We start from the raw sequence: 15,635 nt of genomic DNA on the forward strand, positions 1-15,635 counted from the left end.
TGCTCATAGATGCAAGGGGTGAACTTGCCAAAGCAATGCAGGACAGCTCACCCTGGTGGTGAGGACAAGGAAGAGCTGGCAAACTGACTAACCCTGCAACTACCTAGGCCCAGAACCAGGGTAATGTGTTGGCCCACCCCAACACCACCACATTGGTGATCTGCAGAACCGGTCCTGCAGACTCAGAGCTGTAGGATTTCCACAACACAGGGCAACAGCAGGATAATCAAGTGGAGTTACAGTGAGGGCCAAGCATCCATAGTGTAGTAGAAACCAGAGGCCTCAAAACAGAGAAGTAATTCTTTGCAATGAACACTTGCAAGTAAAGATATTTGAATAAAAGAGTTTACTGTGTGACCCATTGTGTCACTCTACAGTTCCCATGGTGAGATTGATTTTTCCTTCTTTTTTTTCCTCTTTTTCTTATTTTTTTTCCTCTTAAGTTTTATTTTATTTTATTTTGAGGAGGAGGTTGCAAGGGCAGAGGGTGGATATGAAGGGAAATGAATGGGATGAAGACTCATGATGTAAAAGACACAAAGAATAAGTAAAAAGTTAAAAAAAGAAAAAATGGAATAAAAGTGGTATAGTCTTATATAGATTATAAAGCTAAAAAGAAGTAGTCAAAACACATTGCATTAAACCTACTGAAATAAATTATGTTTTATTATGTTATAAATAGAAGAAATATATCCAGAATATTTCAAAAAATTGTACAAATAAAAATTTTATTTTATATGGAATTATCTAAATCATCAACCTTAAGAGATAATTCAAATTATTTGTACTAATCAAGATCAGTTCTATAAAAGATACTATATAAGCCAAATTACCAATCACAATCATTACATCAAATCTCTGTGTAAATTTTCTGCAAAATTAAGAAAAATTGAAAAAGAGAGCCATGTTTAGAAAATGACTGTGCGAAATTAAGATGTAGCTTTCTGAAATGTTGATGAATTACATATGTAGTAAAAATCTCTTTTATTAAAATAACATATGATGGCTTAAATAATTTTCAAAACCAGTCTTGAAAATCAACAAGTTCCAGGCTAGAGAAGAATTTTACTGAAGATGAGATCATGCCATTCATGAAGTCTGGTGGTGTCCAAATCCCCCACCATTTTTTTAGATTTATCAGCCATGATTCCACGAGGATGAAACCACATCAGTGATTTGGAAAATTAATAAAACAGGATTACTAGGGGATATAGAGAGATGGGTCAGCCACTGAGAGCACTTGTTGTTCTTCTGGAAGACATGAGTTTGTTTCCCAACACCTACGTCGGGCAGCTTACAATGACCTGTAACTTCAGCTTGAAGGGGGGCGCTGATGCTCTCTTCTGAACTCCATTGGACACATACACACATGTGGTACACACACATAAATAAAAATTAATCTTTAAAAATTTCATTTAAAAATGTGTTTTAATAAAATAGATCTGCATCACTTTCTCCCTTCTAACCCCTCTCCTGAGCCCCCCACTCACTCTTGAAATAATGTCCTTATTTTCTTTGATTATTGTTCCACATACACACATATATATCCAGAACTGTATAAATAATACTTTCTGAGTCTGTTTTTGTGTGTATGATTTTTAGGCTGACCATTTTGTATTGGATAACCAATTAGGGGAAATGAATCTTTTTTAAAAAGAGAAAGAGTGACGACATGGATCGACGGCACTAGCTACAAAGAGTGAAATGAATGCTTATGAATTCAGGGCTTGGGGAAGTTCCCTTGTCCTTATGTGGAGGGAGATCCTTCAAGAAAGGAACATGTCACCAGAAGGCAGTCCTCCAGAAGACTGACAGAGACCTATTGGGAGAGACAAAATGACCCTGATGGTGAAGCTCATGGTGGGTTGCAGAACAAGGTTGGTGTGTAGAATATTCTTAGTAAATCCCAGGAGATCTTCAATAAGCCACCTCGATGCTGTCTATCTGGGAACTACTCTCTTAGCTGCCTGCTAGGTACCAGTGAGTTCTGAGATGGTTCTTCTTCAACTGCTGGGATGAAATTCTCTGAGAAATTAGAGATGAAGAGTTCCTCAATGAAGATGAAAGGCCATATTTGAAAAGTGTTCTGAAAATATGCTCTCTCCAGAATAGAGTTTGATGTGAGATCAGTGTATAGGAATCGAATTCTCAGAAATGATTTCTCTAAGCAGAAATGACCAGTTTAAAAGTTGGGGGTGCTACCCTGGAATTTACTCCCACGTATCTTCCCAGGGAAGCCTCTGCGTTTTCTTCTGTATGTTTTCAATTTTTTTTAAATAGCAGTGAGGTACTAATTGGCATTTGAATAATTAATACAAATGGTGTCTAATTTACCTTTACTTGCAAGCTTTCTTGTTTTGCTGTCAAGCTATTAGAATTAGTCACATGTTACTCAGAGAACTAGAACACAAGCTATAACAATGTTGAGTATGTGTTCCATCCTATTCACTTATATCTAAATCTTCTACATTTTATTTATGTTCAACTCTGCATAAAGAACTAATAAAATTGCTTGCCTCAGGAACCTCCTACCAAAGTGATTTTACATTCAGTAATCGGAAGAATGGATAAGATTATATAAACTCAAGTACAAGTCACAAATTACTTGATCTTATTTGTTTTTATTATAAGCTCAGTACTGAAAAAACATGTAAAATTTTCAAAATATTAAAGAACATATGTAGCTAGAATTTTTCTGGTCCTGCCTGGCCCATGGTCAGGACAAATCTTTCTCACCCTCCAGTCCTGCAGCCGCTCAGACCCAACCAAGTAAACACTGTGGGATATTCTGTATGTTAAATGGGTTGCTCTGATTGGTTAATAAATAAAACACTGATTGGCCAGTAGCTAGGCAAGAAGTGTAGGTGGGTCAAGAAGAGAAGAGAATTCTGGGAAGTGGAAGGCTGAGGCAGAGACGCTGCCAGCCGCCCACCATGAAAAGTGAGATGTAAGGTACAGGTAAGCCACGAGCCACGTGGCAATTTATAGACTAATAGATATGGGTTCATTTAAGATATAAGAACAGCTAGCAAGAAGCCTGAGCCATTAGGCCAAACAGTTTAAGTAATATAAGTCTCTGTGTGTTTACTTGGTTGGGTCTGAGCTGCTGTGGGACTGGCAGGTGAGAGAGACTTGTCCTGACTGCGGGCCAGACAGGATCAGGAAAATTCTAGCTGCAAACATAGTTTTAATAGATTCAATATTTCTCTGTATTATGTCATGAAAATATTTTCAGGTTTCAAATGTGTTATGATTTCCCAGATTAACGCTCCCTATGAACCTTAAATTCATTTTGCTCCAAAACTTATTCAACACTATGTTAAAAAATACATCATATTTAAACTTGAAGGAAAAGACTCAGCAGAAAGCAATATGAAGATGAATTAAACCAGATATTTAATGTGACTTAGAAGATTGTCTCTTCCTCAAGCCTACTCTCAAGTTTCTCTGTGTTGATCTTTGTTGCATTATTCTTTTCTAGTAATTTATCAAATTCTTTTGGTTATGCCATTCAGATACTTTTCCCTTAAATATTATGAGTTTTGCCTTTTTACATGGAGAGAAAGAAGTCTAAATTTCTGAATGTGTAGTCTTCATAAAAATAATTTAATTGCATTTTCATTTATTGTGTGTGTATGCACAGGCAATTGTGGACAAGTGGAAGACAGAGCACAGAAAAGTGGGAGTCACTTTTCTCTTTCTACATTCAGGTCCCGGGAATAGAACTCAGGTCATGAGGCTTGGCAGCAGACTACTGTAGCTACTGAGCCATCTCACAGGCCTAAGGATATGTAATATAAATTTCACTTGCACAACTCAAGATTTTTCTTTGTAAATCTGATAGTATTTTGAAATAATATGAAAAAATACTTGGTGATAGTAGGGGAAGAGTCTATGTAAGATTACTGGTAAAGAGTTGTAAGGAGGATGTATGATTAGAAAATAAGGTTAAATGTAATAAACAATAGTGGGAGTTGTTTTTATTTCTTACCTGACTATGTTGGTCGAATTGTCTACACTGTACACAGTAGCAATGAAAACAGTAGCCATTCCTACCTTCTCCACTTCCATATTTCACCATCAAACATGATTATGTCACTTCATGAATGTTCCTTGAGTTAGATACAGCAAGGAACATACACAATATAAGTGTTTTCAGGACAACATACCCATTCATTAATATGTTGATGAGATTAGAGAAGTAAAATATTTAAGAAAGAAACGAAAACAGGCTAGTATGTAAAATATATTTATGCACATAATATTTTCTAGAATATATGGAAATGTAAGCTTTGTACTAACATAGTCAGTTATTGAAAGGGAAATGTTATCCTCCCAATGAAGGCAGTTGATATAATGATTTTTTTCACGAGCATTGTAATGCTTTGATTTTCGTTTTCTTTTAGCCCTGTAGACAAATGACAGGAGCCATAAAAACTGCCTGTTATGAATAGACTGAAAAGCTTTTCCATTATGTAGTTGTTGCTTTATCAGCCATGGTATCTCTGCAGCTACAAGCCTTCCTAATTTAACCGATCCTTCTGCAACCTCTTACGCTATTATGCAAAAATTAATCTGTTCTCCACAGAAAGGTAACAAGAAAGAAAGGTGCTGCTGCCCATTTAGTTGTGTTTGGAAAATGTTCCTTTTAGTCGATAGCAAGGTTTCATATTATTTTACTATCGAAAAAATACATCTGTCTTCTGTCTTGCAATTGCAAGGAATTGTGCAGGCACTCCATATTCCCATGCTTCAACAGCTCATGGAATCTTTTAGCTGTTTTACAGGTCATGTAGAAACTTCCTTCACAAATATTCTGGAATTTCTATTCAGTCTGTACAAGACCTCTGAGGCTGAAATTGTGTCTTCTCAACCTTTTAAAAAGTTATTTTTAAATGCTAAGAATGCTGAAACATGATAATATCGGTCTAATAGAGGAGCAGGATGTGTTAACAACTGCTTTATATTATTAGAGACCATAATTTACACATAATATTTTGTAATATATGTGGGTTTTTTGTTTTTGTTGTTTGTGAGTCCATGCCCACACTGGGGTACTGGAGTACTGAGCCCAGTAAAGTAGACTGCCCACATTGGGGTTACTTAACCTAATAAAGTAGACTGCTCACACTGGGGTACTGAGCCTAATATGTAGACTGTCCACACTGGGGTACTGGGAGTACTGAGCCTAATAAAGTATACTGTCCACACTGGTGTACTGGAGTACTAAGCCTAATATTGTAGACGGCCCACACTGGGGTACTGGAGTACTGAGCCTAATACAGTAGACTGAGACTTAGCTGCAACAACTATGTACTTCTTAGGCTATTGTACTTCTGTTCAGTGAGAACAGACTTTTTTCCCTTGGGGGTAAGGAAGGATAGTCAAAGGCCATGATTCTATCAGCCAATGTTGAAAGTATTTTTAAACTATTTTCTAGGCAGCTAGTTTGGACTTGGAATACACACATCCCATATACACAATCATAACAGTGCATTAAAAATATTTTACACTTCTGTCGAACAATACCATGTATAACTTACTGAAACCCATGGGAAAGTCTGAAGAGTAATATAAGGAAGACATGGAAGATAGATTCTATTTTAAAGTTAAAAAAAATCAGTGATCAGAAAAAGATAAATGATCTGAATCAACCCAGAGTTGGCTATTAGTCAAACAATCTTCAGAATTCTTGTTCATGGCTATTTTTCATTTCTCTCTTCTGCTGTTTGTGAAAGAATATGATCAGGCACCTTCATCTATTTTTCTCTTTTCTACTTTCCTGGGCTTCTTTCTATTGTTTTTCAGTTATTTACCTTTGATGGCAACATTTATAATAGTAAGAGACTCTATGTGGATCTACCTAAGCAGTGTTAGCACCGACCAGGAAAAAAATTATTAGCTCAACCTGTGAAACACTCAGCAGTGGTGTGATTTGTATATCAAATGGTCAGGGACTTAGATGCCTAGAGGAAACACCAAAAATCTGAAAATCCACACAAGTGAAATTTCTGCTGTTATCATTATAATACTACTATGATTTTACAGGCACTTTTTTTTCAAATAGGCTTTAGAAATCTATCTTTAATAGCTTTAGACTTAGCTATAATTTTAGCGAGCAACCAAATGGCATTTAGAATGACAAGATAAAATGTGGCTGAATGTTTTGTCCTCAACACTACACTCAGAAACAGATGAGACTATTTCAGGCAAAGTGGGGTCATTTGCATGACTTTTTTGCTATGCATTGTCTTATTTTTAATCACTAATGAATATTTATTTGCAGCATAAATTGATTATGAATGGCAGCATCACTAAGGATACATTAAGTTCATGCTTTGGGGAAATAGAAAATCCAGATTGACTGAAATGTTTCTGTATGAGATAAATTCCCATTACAACTACTACATCACTCATAACAAAGGGAAGTGAAAATCTCACAGAAATTAGTAAGTTCACAGATACTTTCCAATATCTGACTCCAAGATGTCCATTGCATAGTAAGCAACTGAAGTTATCTTTACACACACACACACACACACACACACACACACACACACACACTTTAAAGGATTTACCTCATCTAACATGCCCTGATCACAGTCCAAGATGACAGGAAGTCAGTGTAGGAACTCAATGCAAGGACCTGGAGGGCAGGAACTGAAGTAGAGATCATGAAGGGCTGCTGTCTATTGGCTTGCTTCATGTGGTTTGCTCAGCCTCTTCTATAACTCCAGAGCACCTGCCTGGTGTTGTCACTATCTTCTGTGGGATTGATTCAATTCACATCAATCGTGAATCAAGAAAATGCCTAACAGTTTACAGGGTTAGAATTCTAAGAAAATGGCTTCTTGAGTATATAATACTTTTGTCTCACACAGGGTTAGCCTTTCTGAAATATCTTTCAGAACTTGTAGGGAGAAGAGCATGTTCTTTGGACACAGGTGCAAATCTAGGCCTTATTCATGTAACATTTTGATGTTGATCTTATCATGTATCAAGTAAAATCATACTGTATCCTAAGGGTCACTTCAGTAAAACATCTACACATTTAATTGTTTTATGGAAAATGTCAAGAAAAATAATAGTAAGATATTCAGCATGGGTCTAACTAATAATTACAAAATGAGTACAAAAATGTACAATAACAGATCATGCATCCTAAGTAAAGAAGCTAATTTTATGAGGAGGTTAGTGTTAATTCTTTATTGAATAAATTTGACAAAAGATATTTTGGACACAAAATATCTAAACTTCTATTTTTACAATAAACCTGTTGTCTGTCCCTCAGATCATTATTTATAATTTCAAAATGTAAGCTTTCACCCAAAATGAGTAACTCAATTAATATTACAACTTAATGGTTAAATTTTAATAGTATTATAAATCTTAACCTATCAACTAACTTAAAGTATCTTAATAAGTCATGATTTAAAAGTATCTAGTACCTTAGAGATGTATTTTTTCCTTTTAATTTTCTTTTTCTTTTTTTTTTTTTTTTTGAGACAGGGTTTCTCTGTGTAGTTTTGGTGCCTGTCCTAGATCTCAATCTGTAGACCAGGCTGGCCTCGAACTCACAGAAATTCACCTGGCTCTGCCTCCGGAGTGCTGGGATTAAAGGCTTGCACCACCACTGCTTGGCTAATTTTCAAAACCTATAATAGACATTGAATTCCTTGAGGATATGAACTCTAAACTTTTCTGGATATAAAATTTGGGGGTTGGTACTCACAGGAAAGATAAAAAAAGAGAAAAGAGAAAGTTATGGTTATTTATTTATTGTAAGATCTTAGAAAAGCAGTTAGGCTCAGCAGCTTCTCTTAAATGCCTTGGAAATGTATTCTGGAGTCATCTGTGGAACATGTGAAGGGTGATTGACTCTTCCAGGTGCCACAGAGAGAAGTGAAGCTGGATTCACACTGAGCTGGACAAAGTTAATCTTAGGCTCCGTAGATGAGCATTGATGGAACAAGCCAACATTTCCCCTAGGGTGAATGTATTCCTTCACAAAGGGCGGTCAACTGGTGATAGCAAAAGTATTTTTTCCCCTAGAAGTGTTCCACAACCTCAAAAGTACATTTGAATCACATGGTAGAATCCCATTTGAATTCTAATGTAGAACTTCAACCTCACAAATTCTGATTTGTTAAATTAAGCTTAATTTTTTTTTGAGTAATCCAGATATTTCAAATGTTTTGGAATAATTACTTTTATAGATGCTGATTTGTAGTTACATACAAATTCGAAAATCTGTGCAGAGAGGGGTGGATCAGTTGCAGTTACATGACTATCACACAGGAAATGACATTGCCAGAGGGGAGTTAGAAATATCATGCAGAGCTGGTGTTTGTAACATTTGAATGCACATCAGAGTGGCAGAGTCCGATATTATCTCCTTAGAGACGGTTTTTATGTTTAGCACTAAATGTGGGATCAAATTTTTTTGTGTCAGAGGAGAATGGAATCAGAGGAAGTTGGATAGTTTGTAGCCAAGAGAATACACTTTGTCTGTCTATATATGAAGAATGTTGAATATATCCCATAAATTACAGCATGAAGTGGTTTCAGCTCAGAGGCAACATGGTAATAACTAAATCCTTGATATGATTTTAAGTGATATAATTTTTTCTTATGTTCTCCAAAGCAGAACTTGTCCCTTAAAATGTTACTTAACTAGCACTGAGAAAACTGTCCTCAAAAAAATTGCTGTCTGTAACCATACTACTGTCTCCAACTATTAGTACTTACCCTATAACAGAATTAAATCACTTTATCCATTGCCATGTGATCCACCCATGTGTCTTTTGGGAACTGCATCCTTATTTCATTGATTTAGGGCTTTGTGACATAGTAATTTGGCCAATAAGATGCAGGTGCCATATATTTTGTCTGATCATCTTGGCTGACTCTTTAGTGATTGCATAGCTTGTGTTGAGTTATTTTACCATTCCCTTTAGTCTTGACAGAGCCAAGTAGCTCCTAAAATAGAAGATACAGATGAGACCCGCAGTCATTCAGTCTGCAGACACAGGTAACAACATGGCTGCCAGGCCTCAGTCAGAGCTCAAATGAAGGATAAATACAAGCCCAGCACACGCTTTGCTGTATCTAAAGATACCTAGGCTTGGGTCATCACAGAGTTACCACAGCAAAAGAAGAGCTGGTGATACTGTGTGTGTGTGTGTGTGTGTGTGTGTGTGTGTGTGTGTGTGTGTTTGTGTGTGTGTGTAATACCAGCAATAGCTCAAAATCTTGCCCTATTCTATTTTTGACCAGTGTCAACTCTTAGTACACTTGCCCTATTCTACCATGAAAGGAAGATGAAGGAACCAGAGCTACTGTGAAAACACAGGACAGAAACAAAGAACTTTAAAATGATCCCCAAACCTCAGAAGAGAGAGAGAACCAGCTCTAGTAAAGTGCCTACACAAAGAAGGGAAAGTCTGTAGGCAGGCTACCTGCTTCCCTGAGAGGCACAACCTTTGAGTCATCAGGGTTTGTTGCTGGAGTTGGGGGATGGTGTAGAGTAATGAGTTGGGGAAATGGGGGTTAGGAGGGGTAGATCTCTGGGATCCATGGCAGATAGGGCAGGTGTTCCATTGCAGAGCTAGAGATGAGACTGGGGCATTGGATTTGGAGGACCAGAAGGAGAGATGAAGATCTGTAGATAGTCTACCTGCTTCCTGACAGAAGTGGCCTTTGGGTTAGCATGGAGTGCCTGCTGCTGAATGATATTCATATTTCCCTCAGAGTTACAACTCCCAACACCTTTGTCAAGCACTCTATTATGATCAATTGCTTCATTTCAGCTGGCTTTACACAAACTTGCAGCTTTCACTGAGGTTTTAAATCACATTTTCTAGTGACAAAGTGTCGAATATCCTTTTATTTTCTAATTTGTCACCCATATGCATTTTCTTCGTGAAGTTTCTTTTCTTAGTCGTTAAGTGTTTGATCTATTTTTATTGGGTTACTTGTTTTACGGTTGAAGTTAGAGAGTTGTGCATAAACGTTCCCCAAATAACACATGTAGCAGACAAATACTCTACATTTACTTTAAAATAACCCATGGCTCTTGTTTTCATTTTAAAACAGTTTCACATGAAGACAAGAAATCTTAGAATGTGATAGGAAGTCTAATCTGTCTGGTTTTCATTTATATAATTTATTTTGGATTTTCTGCTATAACTACGGATCTTGGCATAATCTATTGGCATAGAAATTATTCTCATCTCTTCTCTCATAGAATTTTTATAATTTATATATATTTGTGTGTGTGTGTGTGTGTGTGTGTGTGTGTGTGTGTGTGTAAAATTCCCATGAAGTTAAGTTTGATATAGGTTTTAAAAAGGCTATACGAGACCTGGCAGGGTGTAGCTAGCTCAATTAGGGAACTGGTGCCAGTGAGCTGGGAAAGAGGGAGCAAAGGGGCAGTACCCCAGTGATTGTTAGCTGAATGGGTAAGTTCTGGGTCCCTAGGAGGGGCAGGAATTTTAAAAGAGACAAGAAAGCATGGAAAGTGTGCCATAGTAGCTACAGAGGCTAAGGGCATTGGCCCCGGATGCTGGGTGCAGGATAATGAGGAAGCTCCACAGAGTCTGTGTATTTATTCTGGGTTAACTCAAAACAAGCATAAAGGAGTTGATCACGGGATCCAGGAGGGGTGGGGCACGGTCCAATGAGGTTCTCTGGAGAACTCTGCCTCGATCCACAGCACCAGTATCCAAGACTACCAGATAACCAAGAGAGAGTGAGCATATACCCATCCCAGGTCTTAAGGGGTCCCCTTCTTGGCCATGCTGGCCGGGATTGGGGGGACTTAAAAATTTTCAATAAAATTCTCACAAACAGAATATAGGAATTAAAAAGATTATCCACTATGATCAAGTTGGCTTTATCCTTGAAATAAATGCCTAGGAAATATGTCAAAAAATTTCCTCATCCTTATGAATTAGGAAAATGCAAATCAAAACAACATTGTGATTTCATTTTACCCCAGTCATAATGGCAAAGCTCAACATAACACTCCCCCCCCAAAAAAAAATGCTAGAGGGGGTGTGGGGAAAAGAGAACCTTTATTCACTGTTGGTAAGATTGCCAGTGGGTGTAGCTACTTTGGAAATCAGTGTGGAGAAATCCTAAAAGGCCAAAAATAAAACTACCACATGACCCAGTTATACAACTCCTTGGCGTAATACCCAAACACTCAACATCCTATTTCACAGATACTTGCTCAGTTATATTCAATGCTTTTCTATTCACAGTATCTAGGAAATAGAAACAACCTAAGTGCCCTACAACTGATGAATGGATAATGAACATGTGACACATAAACACTATAAAATACTGAAAATGTGACACATATACACATAAAATACTGTTCCACTGTAAAGAAAAACAAAATCACAAACTTTGGAGGTAAATACATGGAATAGACCAAATCATGTTGAGTCAGATAATTCAGAATCATGAAGACTAATGTTGCATGTATTCTCTCTGTCTCTCATTGGAGGCTCCTGGCTACAAATCTTCAGATATGAGTACATATACTAGGGTAACTTCAGAAACCGGGAAAGTAAATGAGGATCATTGTTGGGGCATGAGGGTAGGGGAGACATAGAGAAGGGAATAACACTGTACCTGTGATCTGATTGAAGAAATGAAAAAAAGGGTTGGGTAGAGAGAGGTAAAGACAGAAAAGGAGGGAGAAAGGTAAAATAACAGTAAGGATGTCTGAAAAATCATAAAGAATTACACATGCTCTTAACTATCTCCTTAAAAAGTTATACTATGGAGTTTAAATGTGTAGTGGGTAGCCATTCCAGCTTTGATCTGGAAGTTCCAACCCCCATTGAGGCTTCAGTAACTGTCACGCCTACAAGGCGGGGCCGAGAGAGGACCCTGAAAACCGAAGATCTGGATGTGCCAGCTCTCTTGGTTCCTGGACCCTGGACGCTGGAGGTAGACCGAGCAGAGTTCTCCAGAGAACACTGCCGGACTGCTCTACACCTTTCCCAGACCCTGTTACCTATCCCTTCATTTGTGAGTTACCCCATAAAAATAAACCTCCCTTTTAACTACGTGGAGTTGCCTTAATAATTTCACCAATATAAATGAAATTTCCTCATTTGGGCTGACAATGATCCCTTCAGAAGCTAATGACACCTAATGATACAAACCCAACAGCAGACACAATACCCCTCTTTTGAGTTGTTTTTAGGGGTGTCCAAGAAAGTCTCCAATATTATAGACTATTGCTATTGCTCTTGGCTGCCCTGTAGACAGGGAAGGCAAGTCCCTATTACTGAAGTCTTTATGTACTTTAGACACAGGGCTCAGAGGACTCTGAGCTGGAACTGACTGATTGGAATGCCTCCTCTGTGGAGACTAGCTTTCCTGGTACCAGAAGGCTCATGCAGGCTTCTAAAAGAGGGAAGCAACCAACAGTCTTGTTCCACTATGGCACCCATGAACCACATCAATGACCAGAATGACATAATATGCCTAAAGGTAAAGTAGAGGCAAAAATATTTTGGTGGTAAGGAAGAGGTCTCTAGTTGGACTTAAGACTCACTCAATGAGAGAGAAATCATGCCTGGTACTGAAAACCTAGCTAACTACCCAAGAATAGTGAAGTCATTCATCTTGGAGGAGAACCTATAACCTCAACTTTCCTAAACCAGAATAATCCCTAACAACATTCTAAATATTTGTCCTTATTCCCATAGCTAAATGTAGTCTTCACCCATCAAGAAAACTTCTCTTTACAAAATAGACTATTACAAAAAAGCACAACCAATCAAAATTCAGAGTTGTCCAACCTAGTCCCAGTGGATGCATCTAGAAAACACTCCTGTACCTAAAGCTCAGAGAACACTGTGAAAATAGGGATGGAAAGACTGTAAAAGCCAGAGCATCCGGGCATTTGATTAAGACTGCGTATCCTGGTAATGTCAGAGGGTACACCCACAGAGTCACACCAACATGGCTGCCTAAATATGAGATGAACAATAGCAATAACAATAGACATGCTAATGTGGGCAGAGGAAAGGCCAGGAGGCCTCGAACCTACACAAAGAACTAGAAGCAACAAAGGAATGCTTCAATCTAGAGAAATCATTTCCTCCAGTGATGAACACACCCAGTAGTTATCCAATACCCACTGGTGCCCTGAAAACATACATACAAGTAACATTAGGTAGAATAAGTAGGTTTATTCAGAAATGCATATGTACATACAAATACATATAGATTCATGTAACAACAATGAGTGAACAAACAGGCCACAAATTTGAAAGAGAACAAAGAGGTATTTAAGACAGTGTTTGGAGGGAGGAATGTGAAGGGGGAAATGGTATACTTATAGTTTCAAAAATAAGACAAATAGAGTTCTACCCATTTTCCAGAAAGGAAATCTTGGGACATGGCCTTCCTGGATAAAAATTGCAAAAATAAATACACATGAAATTTATGTATCTGAACCATTGACATAATCCTGATCTTCTTATGAGAGACCTCGTTAACATTTTTAGCTATATTCCTGATTGTGAAGAGTTCAGCACAAGTCATAAAGAAGCAGACTAATGAATACTGACTGATCTGTTAGTCAATCAGATTTATGAAATGATATATTAAAAAGTATAAAGCCTAAGTGTACCGAATAATACCACATAGCCTTTGAATGTAGCACAGTTCACCATTTAAGTAGATTTCTGAAGCATTTGTGTAGTGTCTTAACCTGTGCTCAATTTGATTGACTTAATGTTTGAGGAGGCTGTGTTGTGAAAGAGAAAGAATAGAAACTTGGTACCAAATTACAATTTTGCCTTTTTTTTTTTTTCTGATGTGGAATACAAGAAAAATAACAAGAAATATTCCTGATGGTTCTGTGTTTAATGAAGCATACACTAAACAATCTTCTTTCATTTACAAGTTGTTTTTATATATATATATATATATTCTGGAGTTGCAGCTAAGAGATTCAAAAAAGAGAAACAACCATTTAATAACAAGTCTGTGAAAGTCACCGCAGATGGTAATCATGAGTTCCCCAGGACTGCAAGGCAAGTAGAGCTACTTGGGAAGGAAATAACAACATGGGGCTTCAGTCCCTTGGGAAAAATTATACCAGGCAGCCTGATTGAGTGGAAACTACCCAATAAACTGTTCATGGACTTTACAATCAGTGAACTCTATAAAAGAGACTCAATTTCCTAAATTGCATGTCAAGGAATAAATTTACATGACATATCCACTTGAAGCGAGCACAAAGAAGTCTGCTGATACAGGAATGCTTTGGAGATAAATGGGTATCACTAAACAACTGCCTGACCTCCTAGTCATAGAGTTTCTGCAGCTGTGAATGGGTATTACTGCCTAATCTCTCTCTCTCTCTCTCTCTCTCTCTCTCTCTCTCTCTCTCTCTCTCTCTCTCACACACACACACACACTTCTCATTCATAGCTGAACCAATCTGCACAGTAAAGAGCCACACAAAGAAAAATGACTTCCTTTCAACATTATTACTAGACTAAGTAAACTAGGTCTACTATCCTTCTGAGTATAGCTAGTGAATCTAGATATTAAAATCTAGATATTATTTTCCCAAATAACCACTTAATAGTAACAGAGATTAGAATATGTTCATAAATATGCCCAGGTACAGTAGAGCAATTATAAAAATTGTCCCAGGCTTCCTATCTGTCTGTTTTTATACCTTTTGTGATCTTCCTGTCTCTCCATGTAAGTACCCTTTCAACATGAGTCTTTGATTTCTCACCAGAGGAATCTAATCAGTCCCTACACAGATGCTGGCCTTACATTTATCTTGATCAAAGGCATTTGGCAGCCACCACAATGTGCCAGTTCTGAGCCTAGATTTCAAAGGAGTTCCAGCATTTTCTTCCTTTTCTTAAGACCTTATGACCATGACTGAACAAGCCCATGCTATTTGTAGTTGAGGATAGGATAGTACATAAAGGAGAAGTTGTAGGCTATTCAGGACTGTCCAACACTAACCATCCCTCAGGCAACCTTCCACCAATCTCTCACACACAAGCTATGCGACACAGTGTTCCCACTCCCTTTTGAGAAATGGTGTATAAACATTTGTTTAAATCACTAAATGATTTCATTGTCACTAGAGATATCTTCCCCACCAGGAGGTGTGTTTCTTGGAGGTTCAGAGAAGAGAAAAGTTTGTGTATTGTCAATTCCTGAGAGTATATTTGAGAGGAATAGAGGAGTGATTACTCCATAAAACCTTGGGATATAAGAGTAAATAATTTGGGGATTGGAGATTTTGCTCAATGATAGAGTGCTTGCCTAGCAAGCACAAGGCCCTGGGTTCGGTCCTCAACTTTGGGGAAAAAAAAAGAGTAAATAAACTGAAAAACAAACATCAAGGGAAAAATAGGGAAATAAGAAACTTGAAAATAAAAATAAAACTGCCATAGTGAAAAATCAGTAAAATAAATAACTAATTCTAGGAAGACCAAAAAAAATTGAAAAGACAGTTAAGAAACAAAATACAAGACTGAAGAGTCAGATCCAAAGAAGAGGAGGAAGGATGAGGAGACTTCTCGTATCTCAGAGTAATCAAAACTTATGTTCATAGCATGTGTATATGTATTTAT

The sequence above is a fragment of the Peromyscus eremicus genome, chromosome 16_21, assembly GCF_949786415.1.
Source record: "Peromyscus eremicus chromosome 16_21, PerEre_H2_v1, whole genome shotgun sequence".
NCBI classification, from domain to species: Eukaryota; Metazoa; Chordata; class Mammalia; order Rodentia; family Cricetidae; genus Peromyscus; species Peromyscus eremicus.